The sequence below is a fragment of the Gekko japonicus genome, unplaced genomic scaffold (assembly GCF_001447785.1).
Source record: "Gekko japonicus isolate JY-2015 unplaced genomic scaffold, Gekko_japonicus_V1.1 scaffold1203, whole genome shotgun sequence".
Classification (NCBI taxonomy): domain Eukaryota; kingdom Metazoa; phylum Chordata; class Lepidosauria; order Squamata; family Gekkonidae; genus Gekko; species Gekko japonicus.
The window spans coordinates 244,180-258,921 of NW_015174878.1; the positions used below are offsets into that span (position 1 = coordinate 244,180).

At 42.1% G+C, this 14,742-nt stretch overlaps 1 long non-coding RNA gene across 1 annotated transcript; it reads left to right on the forward strand.

Annotated features, from left to right (window-relative positions):
- The first annotated feature begins 5,898 nt into the window (after positions 1–5,898).
- LOC107121858 lies at positions 5,899–12,768 on the forward strand. Its single transcript, XR_001482880.1, has 3 exons — positions 5,899–5,986; positions 8,601–8,718; positions 11,542–12,768. It is a non-coding gene; the product is annotated as an uncharacterized LOC107121858 (long non-coding RNA).
- The last annotated feature ends 1,974 nt before the right edge of the window (positions 12,769–14,742 follow it).

Sequence of the window (14,742 nt, forward strand, 5' to 3'; positions counted from 1 at the left end):
AATTTATCTTGGGGGAGCAAAAGGAGAGGGCACCTCAAAATGTAATGGGTAAAATCATTTACTTCTCCCGTGTCACAGATACAAAGTCGTAAGGGGGCAGGGACCCTTAGGAAATGACCGGTGTGAACCATAGAGGGCATAGCTTGAAATCTTAAACTGGTAAGTAAAAGGTAAAGGTTCCCTTGCTCGAAAGCCAGTCGAGTCCGACTCTAGGGTTGCGGTGCTCATCTGTGTTTCAAAGCCGAAGAGCCAGCGCTGTCCAAAGACGTTTCCGTGGTCATGTGGCCAGCATGACTAAACACCAAGGCGCACGGAACACTGTTCCCTTCCCACCGAAGTGGTACCTATTTATCTACTTGCAATTTCTTGCTTTCGAACTGCTAGGTTGGCAGGAGCTGGAACTAGAGACGGGAGCTCACTCTGTCATGCGGCAACTTGGGTCTCGAACTGCTGAACTACTGACCTTCCACAGCCTGCAGTTCAGCGTCTTAACCACTTGAGCCACTGCAGCTCCTAAACTGGTAAAGGCCACCCTTAATTTCATTGTTGTTAACGTCTTTAGGTCATCTGGAACTATCTTTTTGAATAATTTGAAGAAAGGGGCCACTCTGGATCAACCAACTGCATTACTATCTAGTTTCCCATCCATATTAAATATAATAAGGTAATAGGAAATTTTGGCTGCAGTTCAACCAACCCTGAGGAACAGTTATACTTCCTCTCCCTTCCTGGCCCATCTGGAAAAAAAACAGTTCTCCAAGGGTGTCCCAATTACCTCAAAATGGTGACCTGATTCATGTGTGACCATTTGGGCAGAGAAATCTTATAATACCCCTCCGGCATCTAATGTGGGAGGTGCACAAGAGGAATACAACCATTTATTAGTGGAACAGCACTGTTCTTTGAATGTCAACAGCATTAACAGGGATTATGTTCCCCCAAAACTTCCAGAACTTTCTGCCACTTGAACTGATATGGGCCCAGCATGGTCCCAGCGGCAGAGTTCTCACAGCACTTTCAGAAGGATAATCCGTGGATTTGTGTGCCTTCTTATAAGTGAATCTTGACTTCTGCCTCTAGTGAAAGAGAGGTACAAGACTAAATTTAATTAAAGTTTGATCCTCAATTGCCACCTCTGCCTTAAGACTACAAAACCCATGGGCACTGGCTAATCAGGAAATGACTGTGCCAAACTGTCAAGAAAATGTTGTTCTAAACTACCATTTTATTCATGTTTACATATGAGCGCAAACTGAAATGTTCGGCAAACCACAACAATTATGACTGATCCCTCCCTGCCATCGCCACGTCTTTCTGTACATGACAAGATGACTTGGAGCACTTTCCTTTTTTTTTACAATTTAATAAGTTTTATTTATTAGGTGATAGTCAAGAATACATAAGAATTAACATGCATGAACCAACAAGACAATGTATAACAGTGACATTACAGATATTCATATTTTCAATTTACAGTGTGTCCAATCCATACAGTTTTTACGTACCCTATTAGTAATACCTAAGTGTTACCTATTACTATAAACCTAGTTTGAAAAGCTGTACAAGAGAGTGCTCAGACCTCAGAAGTAACTATCACTCTATAAGTGCATCCATTCAGTGTATCTTAGATTTGCTGGCAGTATATGTTTCTGTCCAAGGGACTCTCAAGAGTCTTTTCCAGCACCATAGTTGAATAGAATCTATTCTTCAGCGCTCGGCCTTCCTTATAGTCCAACTCTCGCAGCCATACATGACTACTGGGAATACCATTGCTTGGACCATGCGTATTTTTGTCAATCCTAAAAGAAATCAACCCTGACTGTTCCCTGGAAGGCCAGATAATGAAAATGAAGCTCAAATACTTTGGCCACCAAATGAGAAGGGAGCACTCACTGGAGAAGACCCTGATGCTGGGAAAGATTGAAGGTCAAAGAAGACGGGAACGGCAAAGGATGAGATGGTTGGACAGTGTCATCGATGCAACAAACATGAAATTGAGCCAACTTCAGAGGACGGCGGAAGACAGGAGGGCCTGGCGGGATCTAGTCCATGGGGTCGCGAAGAGTCGGACTCGACTGTGCAACTGAACAACAACAAAAATATGTTTCTGTAAAGTATACTATCAGAGCGTACCACTTTCGTACAAACCTAGAGTGTGACCCTCTATGACTCTGTGTGTGTGTTTCACATGTGTCCGCTATTTTGTCCATCACGTAGTGATCCCAACAATTGTTCCGCCACTGGTTCAAAGATGGAATTGTCTTAGATTTCCATGAGGCAGCGATGACAAGCCGCGCCGTGGCGATCAAAGTGGCAACTAATTCAGAAATATGAACTTCTGTCATCTGTGGTCTGTGTTGAGTTCAGCAGTAGTATGGCTGGATCCAGTGGGATGTGATCAGCATTTCCCTGGGCGAGTAAGAAAGGGCCACAAGGATCAATCCATTGCTTCTGGTCTGACCTTCTGGGGCAACAGAAATCAACTCTATTCCCTCCTCTGTATGACAGCCCATCAAATACTTGAAGATGCCTGTGGTAACACATCTCAGTCATTTCCTCTCCAGACTACACAAACCCAGCTCCTTCAACCTTTCCTCCAAAGACAAAGCTATAAAAAGTACCTACAATTGTACCTATTCCCTTTATTTTTTAAAAAAAGTTTCTTTTGAATGATTCCATTTTATAGAACCCATGGAATGATACAATGGCGGGGGCCTTCCTTGATCTCAGAAGTAGACATGTTTGAACACCCAGTGGTTTGCCTCACATCCCATTTGCCAGTGATAAACAGGGACCTGGTTTTTTGACAATCCGATAGTTCATCGGTCTGTTTGTCAGTGCTGAACCGCTTCACTGTATTCCTTCACTGTATTTATTCCTAGCCAGGCAGTACAGCATGATAAGTCTGTTGTGCATGCACAATCTCACCCAACCCAATAAAAAAATAGATTCAGGTAGGTAGCCGTGTTGGTCTGTAGCAATAGAACAAGGTTTTGAGTCCAGTGGCACCTTTAAGACCAACAAAGACTAATTCTAGCCATAAACTTTCATGTGTATCTACACTTCACCAGATACATTGAAACATGAGAGCTTTTACCCAGAATTAAACTTTGTGGGACTAAAAGATGCCATAGGACTCAAACTTTGTTCTACAATCCAATAAAATTATACTACCTGCGCTGTATAACTCAAAAAATCTTTCCCTCAATAAGTGATAGTTTAAATCACTCACTCTGTAACCACTGGGTGAATTAACAGGCGGATTCCTGGGGACTCCCTTTTCTGAAGGGTTTTGGGATTGTAAATCAGGGAATCTGGATACTATTTGGCACTTCTTTATTGACTGTAAGAAGCATGAACTCACTGGAGATAAATGGATCACAGTATTTACTCAGAAGTAGGGAAGCATCTCAAAACAAGAAGCAGTTACAAAGCTCCTGGCTGATACTGACCCAAGCATAGCTCTTGCTGTGGCGAAATTTTTATCAATAGTTTTTAATGACTTTTATCTATAAAGGTATATTTTTTATTCCTTGTACTTTGTATTTCTGGTTGCTTGGTTATTTTCTGCATTGTTGAACTGTATTATCCTGTACCATATGGGCTGTCAAACTTGTTTGCTTATGACTCATTGGTCTGTGAACATGAAGTATAGAATAAAGGATAAAATCATATAAAAATTATCATAAATTAATGTCAATGAAATCCTCCCCTTCAGTATTCATCAAGGTAGTCTTCAATGATGCTAATGGCCACCAATCAGTTTGAATCAGCAGCATCCTTGCGGGCATTTGTGGCATTCGGCACAAACCGATCGAATAATCGAATAATCAACTTGCATCTGAATGATACTTCAGGACAAGGCAAATTTGACTGTTGGATGCATTCATGGTGAAATCTGAAGCATCCTACTCAGCCACAAACCATGTCACTCAGTGGGATTCACAACAGAGAATGTTCAACACTAGCAACTGGTGATTTACAGTGTGGTACCTTCCGAAGACTCTTGAGTGTCATCGATGCAACGAACATGAAGTTGAGCAAACTTCAGAGGATGGCGGAAGACCGGAGGGCCTGGAGGGAGCTGGTCCATGGGGTCGCAAAGAGTCGGACTCGACTTTGCGACTGAACAACAACAACCTTCCGATGACAGTCCTGCAGTTATATGGGGGGGATTACTGGGGGGAGCATGATGCACATTTTAAAAGTGATGCATTCTGAGAAGAAAATGGATAGAGGAAACTTTGCCATGTCATGTAATGTCCATAGTGTCATGGAATCATCGAATCACTGAGTTGGAAGGGGCCATATAGGCCATCTAGTCCAACCCCTGGCTCAATGCAGGATCAGCCTAGAACATCCCTGACAAATGTTGGTCCAGATGCTGCTTAAAGACGGCTAGGGAGGGGGAGCTCACCACCTCTCTAGGCAGATGATGCCACTGTTGCACAACTTGTACTGTAAAAAAGGTTTTTCCTAAGATCCAGCCGGTACCTTCCTGCCCTTAATTTCAACTCATTCTTGCGAGTCCTCTCCTCTGCTGCCAACAGGAACAGCTCCCTGCCCTCCTCAAAGTGACAGCCCTTCCAATACTTCATGAGAGCTATCATGCCCCCCGCACCTCCTCTTCTCCAGACTGAACCTTCCCAAGTCCCTCAGCCTTTCTGCATATGGCTTGGTCTCCAGGTCCCAGACCACACTCGTTGCTCTCCTCTGCACCTGATCTGTTCAACACTTGCTTCTCTCTCTCTCTCCCTTTCTTATTGTGACCCCACAGGATTTTCAAGGCAAGAGACATTCAGAGATGGTTTCCCATTGCCTGCCTCGGTGTCATGGTCCTGCACTTCCCTGGTGGTCTCACATCCAAATACTAACCCGGACCATCTGTCCTTAGCTTCCAAGATCTGATGAGATCGAGCTAGCCTGGGCTATCCATGTTAGAGCAGCACCAGTCCTTTCAAAGGGAAATGCAGGAAGGATCGGTCTATCAGTAGGCATGATGCTGCTACCTTTATGCTCAGGAGCGGTCTCAGTCTGAATACCAACTCCTGGAGAACACCGCACAGGAGATGGTGGTGTTCTGCCTTCATGGGCTGCTAGTATGGATGAAAGAGTAAGAGTCCAGTAGCACCTTAAAGACTAACTCAATTTGTGGCAGGATATGAGCTTTTGTAGGTCACTGCTCACTTCTTCAGTTCTCTGGAGCAGTGACTCACAAAAAAGCTCATACCCTGCCACAGATTTTGTTAGTCTCTTTAAGGTGCTACTGGACTCTTACTCTTTCCTGCTGCTACAGACAGACTAACATGGCTACCTATCTTGATCTATCAGTATGGGACAAAGAATGCCATGCTAGGTGGACCTGTGACCAATATTCCCTCTAAGCGGTGGAGTCTTGTGAGCAAAAATTCAACTTGGTGTACTACCGGCATTCAAATTGTGAGCAACTGATTTGGCTGCTGCATAAATCAGTTTGCTCTGGAGCCCTCCTTCCTGAGTTGAGGCAAAAATGGGTGAGCTGGAGGCTAAATAACTATGAGATAGCTCACACTAACTCAGCTTAGAGGGAACACTGCCTGTGACCTGATCTTGCAATGTCCTCCTTATATCCTTAATGTCTTATGTTGTGTCTGAGCCAGAAAGGTCAAAATATGCCTTGAAGTAAGCTACCTGACTGGGTAATGTTATTCTAAGTCTATTATACACAGAAAACAAGAGAACCTTTAATCTTTTAAAATTAAAGTGATTGCCAGGTTGTAATAACGAGCCCGGCCTACACAATATTATTTTAAAAAAATAAGACAAAAAATAATTAAATCACTTTAAGCAAATAAGCAGGTGCTAACTTTTCTCTTCTGGTTAATTAGGTATCTTGGCAAGAAGGGTAGCTCATGTTCTTCCAGTGCCCAAGGAAGTTCTATAAAAAGATCAGCAAGCCTGAGAGCTTTCAAAAGCTTCCTTACGCTTGGTGCTCTCCGTGGTACAGGTAAGTCCAATTTGTTGGAGGGATTTATGTTACACAAAGGTATTTATTTCTTTATGCATTTAGAACAATTTATGTGCCACCTCTCCAGAATACCTGCACAACCTCCTGGGAGATTCCTTTGGTCTTCTTAAAACTCTTCACAGCACCTTGGTGCTTTCTTCTGGGTATTTGATCTCTAAATTTCCCTTGAAATCCTTCAGACTGAAATTCTGAAGGCATCCTCCTCATACTCGTCCTTTACTGGAAACTCGACCTGGGTTGCTTTCCAAGGCCACTTCCGCACTGTCATTTGTGTCACTCGTTTGTCCTGTTGCTTCAGGGTCCCCCCCCCCCAATGTGTTTTGCTTTTGGGAACAAAACACATGTGGGAAAAGGGGTGAGGGAACCCAAGACATTAGGGACACACACAGTGCGGGAGTGTCTCGAGTCAGAATCCCAGATATTTATTCTAAACAGCAAGAACCTCTTGCCTAAGGGGAAGGCTTCTTGTTTGGAGAGTGGGTGGGGAATAGCCATTATCAGTGGAACAGATCCGCACAATCCCACTCTTGGGTTTGCAGCTGGCAGGGAAGGAACTGAAAGTGGAGAGTGGAAGAAGTAACAAGGAGGAAAGGCCGGATATAAATATTTTAATGTATAAATAAATGAATAGAAGCCAGTAGGGCCGACAGAACAGGGTAAATAAATCAGATCAGCAAAAAGTGGGGGGGAAATTCAATAAAGGATAATGCTTGATCTTCAGAAATGGGAAATAATAATTATTTTAAATGATACAGTTTAGTTTTAAGAAGTCACAAACTATGTGATGATTATTTATTGAGTTGTTTTATAAGTTTAAATGTTTTTAATTGTTCAAATGTTTGTTTTTAAAAAAAATCTTTATTGGTTTTTATCCATATGTACAAAATCATTACATCATTCGATTTCTTAAATTGGAGTCATCTATACATTATTTTCTATCCATTTTTTAACTCTTAGCCATTTTAATTGCAATATTATCTTCAATTCTATGCACTTGAGCATGTATTTTATCCATTTCCGCTGCTTCCATTAATTTAAACACTATTTCTTCTTGATCAGGTAGTCCATCCGTCTTCCAGTATTTTGCTATCAAAATCCTAGAAATTGTTAAGATATGTAGCAGGATGTACAGCTCTCGGTGTGTTAGTTGGTCACCTGGTATTATATTTAACAAATAAATCTCTGGTTTTAATTCAATATTTATTTTCAAAATTTCCCAAATTTCCCAAATTGTTCAAATGTTGAAAAGTTTTTGCATTCACCACCTTGGGACCCTGATTGGGTGGAAACGCAGCTATCAGCTGTGACTGCCATTGTAATATGTATGATGATGTTTGAAATTTTAATGTTATTGTATTAACTGATAAGTTTTGCATGGATGAAGTGTTGTTGCCCACCCTAAGCCCGCTTCTGGGAAGGGCGGGCTATAAATGGGAATAGATAAATAAATATTTTAAAATAAATAAAATAAAAAAGAATAAATGTAGAATCACACAAACAACAAAAAAAATCAGAGAGTGGAATAGCAGGCTGTGGTCTGGTTGGCCCAGACTAGCCCAATGTCATCATTTGAAAAGCTGCCATTTAGAGGAAGGCAAGGAGTTGTTCCAATTGGCAGCAGAGGAGAGGACCTGAAGCAACGGGTTTAAATTACATGGAGAAAGGTATCGGCTGGATATTAGGAAATGCTTTTTCACAGTCAGAGTGGTTCAAAGGTGGAATCAGCCGCCTAGGGAGGTGGTGAGCTCCTCTTCAGTGACAGCTTTCAAGAAGAGGCTGGACGAATATTTGTCAGAGATGCTTTAGGCTGGTCCTGCATTGGGCAGGGAGTTGGACAGGGGTGTTGAGCTCATTTGTTACGAGGGCTGGATCTAAATGAGACCTTGTTGGGCCAGGCCATGTGTGTCATAAAAGGTAATGCCAGGTAGTGGAGATATAAACTTTAGGAAAGACACAGACAAACACAATTTAAGATTTTTTAAAACTTTAAATAACACATTTCCAGTGAGTTTGACACCCCTGGACTGGATGGTCTATATGGCCCCTTCCAACTCTATGATTCTATGATTGGCCCTGGTTAGTATTTGGATGGTAGACCACCATAGACGTTCAGGCTCATTTTGCAGAGCCAGACAATGGCAAACTACCTCTTAACATCTCTTGCCTTGAAAACCTTACGGGGTCGCCATAAGTTGCTTGCATCTTGACGACATTTTCTACCACAACCAAATCAGTAGACCAATATCAAATCAAGTCCCAACATTAGCAGAGAACAAAATGGAGCATCTACAACCGCCATGTTGCTGTTATGGTGGCAGTAGTTATTATCTAGTAAACAGTAAGAACTACTGGCCTGTTTCCATATTTCTTTTTTTTTTCTTTTTCTTTTTGGCCTCCAGTTTCTCATACCTGAGCAAGGCATTTTGGAGGTCACTGAGTCATAGGGTTGCCCTAAGTCAGAAACAACGTGACAGCACAAAATTTGATTATGACATGATTAGGATTTAGAAGAGCCTTTGGTTGAATGTTGGGTTCAGATTGGATCTTTTGTATATTAAAAGAGAATCTAATTGTTTTGGTTTTTTTAAACTAGGGGCTCCTTCTCTGCTTGCTGCACTCACCGAGCTTTCCTCGTCTACCTTTCAAACTGAGACTCAAGGCTTTGAGCAGGCTTACACAAAAGGCCTAAACAGCAGGAAGGAACATCACAGGTATGTTCTGCCAAGGGAAGATAGACTTAAGCATTTAAGGGAGTGAGAGCTCTTCATATCAAAGTTGGCGGAGAAAATGTCCTACATATAATAAATATAACAAAAGGGAAGAAAGAGGTTCAGGATAAATCACACAGAGATTTTGGTATGTGTCGTTTGGAGGTGCTTTGAGGCAGTTTTGCATGCCTGCTTGCCAAAGAACTTGGATTTGGGGAGGCCCTTGGGAAAACAAACAAAAAGGAATAAACAATGCATTACTGCAATTATACATAGACAAACATAGACATAAGAATAGACATGAGCATAGGCAATTATTTATGGTCATCTACTTTATCTATTATGTCTAATTCCTACATATTTTATTTTATTTGTATTTTATTAGGTTTATATACCACCCTCCCCACATACTAATCAATTTATTACAGTTGTCAATCAGAACTTAGTTGGTTGCATAAGATTTGTTTATATATACTCTAAAGTTTCACTTCTCTTTTATCTATATTCTATCTTTTCTTCATTGCTTCATATTTCATCATACATTTCATTATTATGAACATGTATTGCCTGATTCTATCTCGTAATCATTCTCCACTTTAAAAATTCAGTCTTAATTTTCAACTATATAGTCAAAAAGTGGTTTCCATTTTTCTTGAAATTCTAAATTCAATCCATCATGTAAATAAGATTTTAGTTTAGCCATTGTTGCATATTCAATTAATTTGTTCTTCCAGTCCATCAGTTCTGGGCATTTTCCCACCTTCCATTTAGATGCAAATATCACTCTTGCTACTGTTACCATATAGTTATGTGTTCTTGTAATATTACTTAGTAAAATATTAATAACATTTTTGGGTCCATTGCAAACTTCAATTTAAGTATCTTTTGTATCTCTTAATGGATCTTTATCCAATATAGACTTGATTTCTTACATGTCCAGCACATATAATAACATGTTGCATCTCTACTTTGACATTTCCAGCATTTTCCATTATAACTCTTATTGGTTTTTGCAATTTCTTTGGGTGTGATATACCATCTAAAAACATTTTATAGCAATTCTCCTTTAATATTAAGTCTTGGTAAATTTGATTTCTTTAGTCCATGAGTTTTCCCACTGGCTCATAGAAATATTATCTCAGACGTTTTTCATCCATTTAATCATACAGTCTTTCACTTGCTGAGTTTCTGTTTTGTATTGATATAGAATTTTATATATTTTCCCTAATAAATGTTTTAGGTCTCCTGCAATTTCACCGAAATTAGTTGATCATAGGCCATTTTCTCTCTTAAGTGACCTCCTTCTTTTGCTATTTGTTCTTTGTATTTGAACTGAGAATTCTTGAGCACCATGTCTACCCTTCCAGTGGGGGTCTCACACTCCTAGTGGGGGTGGGGAGGTCTTCTGGCAGAATTCCAGAGGTCCATCAGTGGCTATTAGCCACAAGGTATAGATAGGGGCTCTGGGGCAAGTGATGCTCTGTCTTCTTGGTGCTTTGGGGGGTCAACAGTGAGAGGGCTTCTAATGTCCTGGCCCCACTGGTGGACCTCCTGATGGAACTGGTATTTCTGGCCACTGTGTGATACAGAGTGTTGGACTGGATGGGTCTTTGGCCTGATCCAACATTGGCGTCTCTAGTTCCAGCTCCTGCCAACCTAGCAGTTAGAAAGCAAGAAATTGCCAGTAGATAAATAGGTACCACTTCGGTGGGAAGGTAACAGCATTCCGTGCGCCTTGGTGTTTAGTCATGCCTGCCACATGACCACGGAAATGTCTTCGGACAGCACTGGCTCTTCGGCTTGGAAACTGAGATGAGCACTGCAATCCTAGAGTCGGATTTGACTGGCTTTAGAGCAAGGGAACCTTTACCTTTACCTTTTATGTAATATATATTCGTTGTCTGACACATCACTAATGTTGAACATGAGAAATTCACAGGGTAGCTGTGTTAGCGTGCAGTAGAATGGCTGGATTTGAGACCAACAGCACTTTCAATGTCCCAGAAGAAGGGAGACTTGACTCTTGAAAGCCCATGCCCTGAAAATCTTCATGGTCACAAAGATGCTACTGGACTTCAATTTAAGATCCTTTCCCCATTTGCCTGCCACTCCAGATTTTCTCTGTGTTTGAGTCAAGGCAATTTAAGTCATACAAGAACATAAGAACCTAAGAGAAGCCAATGTTGGATCAGGCCAATGGCCCATCCAGTCCAACACTCTGTGTCACACAGTGGCCAAAAATACCAGGTGCCATCAGGAGGTCCACCAGTGGGGCCAGGACACTAGAAGCCCTCCCACTGTTGACCCCCCCAAGCACCAAGAATACAGTGCATCACCTGCCCCAGCCTGTGAGTTCCTATCTATACCTTGTGCCTAATAGCCACTGATGGACTTCTGATCCATGGCAAAACAGCATCCAAATAATCCGGGACAACAGCAGGCTGAAACCGGGTTTACCACTGACAGGAAGTAATGTAATACAGAAGGGGGAGGGAAACCTGGAATAAAAAGAAGGTTGAACTCGATTTTAGTACGGGGGGGGGGGAACTGGATTTAAAAGAAGGCTGAATTCAATTTAGTGCAGAATTGCTTGGAGAACACCACTGTGAACATGCATTAAGAGGAGAATGCAGAAAAGGCCTCAATGAGAAAGTGAGTGCAAGAAAATTGGTACAGTTCTGTTATTGATTGATTGATTCATTCATTCACAATACTTTTTGCCCGCCTTTCTTTCATGAAAGGTGATTGTCACGTTACGCTAGCCAGCATGTAAAAAATTATCTCCACCCTATTCTTCTGATTTTGCTTTCTCTTGCGTTGTTGCAGACTCACTTTTCTTCTGCCGAGATGATTTCCTACAGACTCCGGGCAACATGCACCCCTCGCTGCTATGGCTGTGGCTATGTCAGAGGCGCACACAGTTGTCGTCCGAGTGGGTACCGTTATGGTTCCTACAACCCATATCCTACTCCTTCTTGCCGGCACACTGGATATCGCTCCGGCTATAGCCTTTCTCGCCACAGCTGTGGCTCCCCCTGCTATGGTAGCAGTGGTCACAACTGTCGTTATCCCATTGGCAGTCGGAGTACTAGCTTCCGCCACCGACGTCCGCAGTAACCTGGATAAAAGCATCACTGGAACAGAGACCGTGGATGATGATGGAACAACGAGGCACAGACGATCTGCAAACACTGGCCATGGCTTTCAAATATACTATGTTTCCATAATCTTCATTTGAGTTTGTTGTTTTGGGGAGCTCTCCTGACCTCTAAAACTCAGGGGTGATGTAGGAGATAGAGGTTCTCCTGACAATGTTCATCCAGCCAAAGCTGCAGGGGACACTAAAACTGTGATGTGGGACCAAGATGCTCACACTCTGCAGACCCAAACCAGCTGCTTTCTAATGCATGAGGATGTATCATTCCTCCTGATGGCTGAATTAAAATATATATATATTTTAAAATAGCTCTCGGGAGACATTCCATGTCTTTCTGCATCACACTGAGTTTGGTCTTCATACCATTGATCTAGGAACACTTTCTACAAGTCCTTCAAGTATATCCAAAGTTTCCCTCTAAAACATAAATGTTCATTCCTATTCCCTAACGCCCTAGAAAAATCAAGCATTTATTCCACACATTTCTAGACGAACAACCTATCAAAAAAGCAAAACAGTTGGGTGAAAGAGAAAACAATTTACCAGCAGTTGTCAGACTGTGTTTTGAGGAACCCCGGTGTGCTTTTCGGAAGCAAGAATTTGAGTAGTATACCGGGGGCTTTACTAAAAATAGTATCTTAATAAATTAAGAGGTTTTCTTGATAACTTGTGACACTTCTATTATGATTTTGTGAGCTGCATAAAACACTTGTCTGGAGCAGTGGAATATAACTTTTCTAAATAACTTTCCCCAAGGGAAAATTAGTAATGGAAGACACATTTCCCAGAAGGAAAGCTTAATTATCATTCACAACATCCCTTGAAATCAATGGTGTAGTGACAATATCACAAGTTTAAGGCAGCTGTTTAAGCCCCTTTCTGGCAGACGGAAGGAAGGAAGGAAGGAAGGAAGAGGGAGGGAGGGAGGGAGGGAGGGAGGGGGAGTTCACTATCATAACATAGGGAGAGCCATTAGCTTGGATGGCTTTTTGATGCTTTAGACCAATCCGTGGAGGGTAGGTCTACAAAGAGCGATTAACCTGTACAGACCCATCTGTGCATTGACTGACCATGCAGGAAGGGGCAGCAGACATGAGTGCGTGTACATGAGTGCATGCGCAAACACATCCTTCACAAACGAACATCATTTCCACCACTCAGAGATCACACCGAAGTGGGGGCAGTGTCTGCGCGCACCCTACTCTCCATCCCCACCTGGTCAGCCAACACATAGACTAGTCCTCTGTTTGGGGTTAGTAAGAACTAAGGATGGTACCTCTATGTTCAGAGGTAGACTGCCTCTGATTATTAGATGCCGAGGGGGAAACAACAGGGGGTGGCTCCTCTACACACCCTGCTTGTGGGCTTCTCTGAGGAACATGGCTGCCCACTGGAGAAGGCAGAGCGCTGGGCGAGAGAAACTTTTGATCTGATCCAACGCGGCAAGCCATGTTCTGAAATATCCTTGCCACATATATCTGCGTTGAAACGTACACTTTCACTCCTCTTGCTTGTTTCCATTAAAGTACATTCTGCATTAAAATATTTAACTCAAGATCTTTCTTTATAAAATGAATCATTTTATCGCACAGCAAATAAGATGGCTGGCAGTAGAACAAGGGTATCCAAGCAAGGCACACTGCTACAACCCTCCCACTGATAATTTGAAATACATATGAACACCGTCAATTAATAGCAGCAGGGCTCTTTTTGTAGATAAAGCCCAGCAGGAACTCATTAGCATAATAGGCCACACCCAACAACAAACTCATTAGCATATTAGGCCACACCCACGACAGCACAGCTCATTGGCATATTAGGCTAACTCCCATGTTACCAGAAGTGTGCTCATCCAGCCACACCCACCTTTTGCTTCTTATTCTGCTTACCTCCTTTGTTGTCAAAACCCAGGGCTTTTTTGTAGCAGGAACTCCTTTGCATGTTAGGCCACACATCCATAATGTAGCCAATCCTAATGAGTTTCTGCTATTGGGTGTGGCCTATTATGCTAATGAGTTTCTGTTAGGCGTGGCCAACGTGGAAGCCAGGGGGAACTCGGTTCCTGTGCGTTCCTGCCCAAAAATAGCCCTTAATATCAGGTTCAAATGATGTGATTTTCACTTTCATTTCACCTGTATTGTTCATGGTTATGCTGCAATTCACCTCCAGTTGGTTTCCAGATTTCAACGAATCTAATCCTCCTGCATTGGCACAGATGTTCTGCCATGTTGATGGTATTGACTTCTTCTGTGTAATCCACCTTGCATCCCAGAGAGAAAAGCAAACCACAAACAAACAAACAAAGTCTTACGTCAGCTTATTACTCACAATACAAGATCAAGCATATTAGGCATCCATTGCAAATAATAAAACTGTACAAGTCACATACTGTTGGTTAGTTCACAATGCTTCATTTATTCTGGACTTTGTCCATGTGGAAGGAAGGTAGGGATAAATGTTTAACATGGTATTCCACAATTACAAAAGTATAAGAAAGGCACACAAAATCTACATTCACACATTTCTCAGGAACAGGGGTGCTCAGTCAAATATCGCAGGGCCAATAAGGTTATGCACAGGTTAGAGCAGGTTGAGAAAGAAGTACTTTTCTCCCTTTCTCACAATACAAGAACACCGTGGGCACTCCATGAAATTGCTGAGCAGGTTAGAACAGATAAAAGGAAGTCCTTCTTCACCCAAAGAGTGATTAACACATGGGATTCACTGCCACAGGAGGTGGTGGTGGCTACAAACATGGACGGTTTCAAGAGGGAATTAGATAAGCATATGGAGCAGAAGTCCATCAGTGGCTATTAGCCACAAGATATAGATAGGAACTCTCGGTCTGGGGCAAGGGATGCTCTGTATTC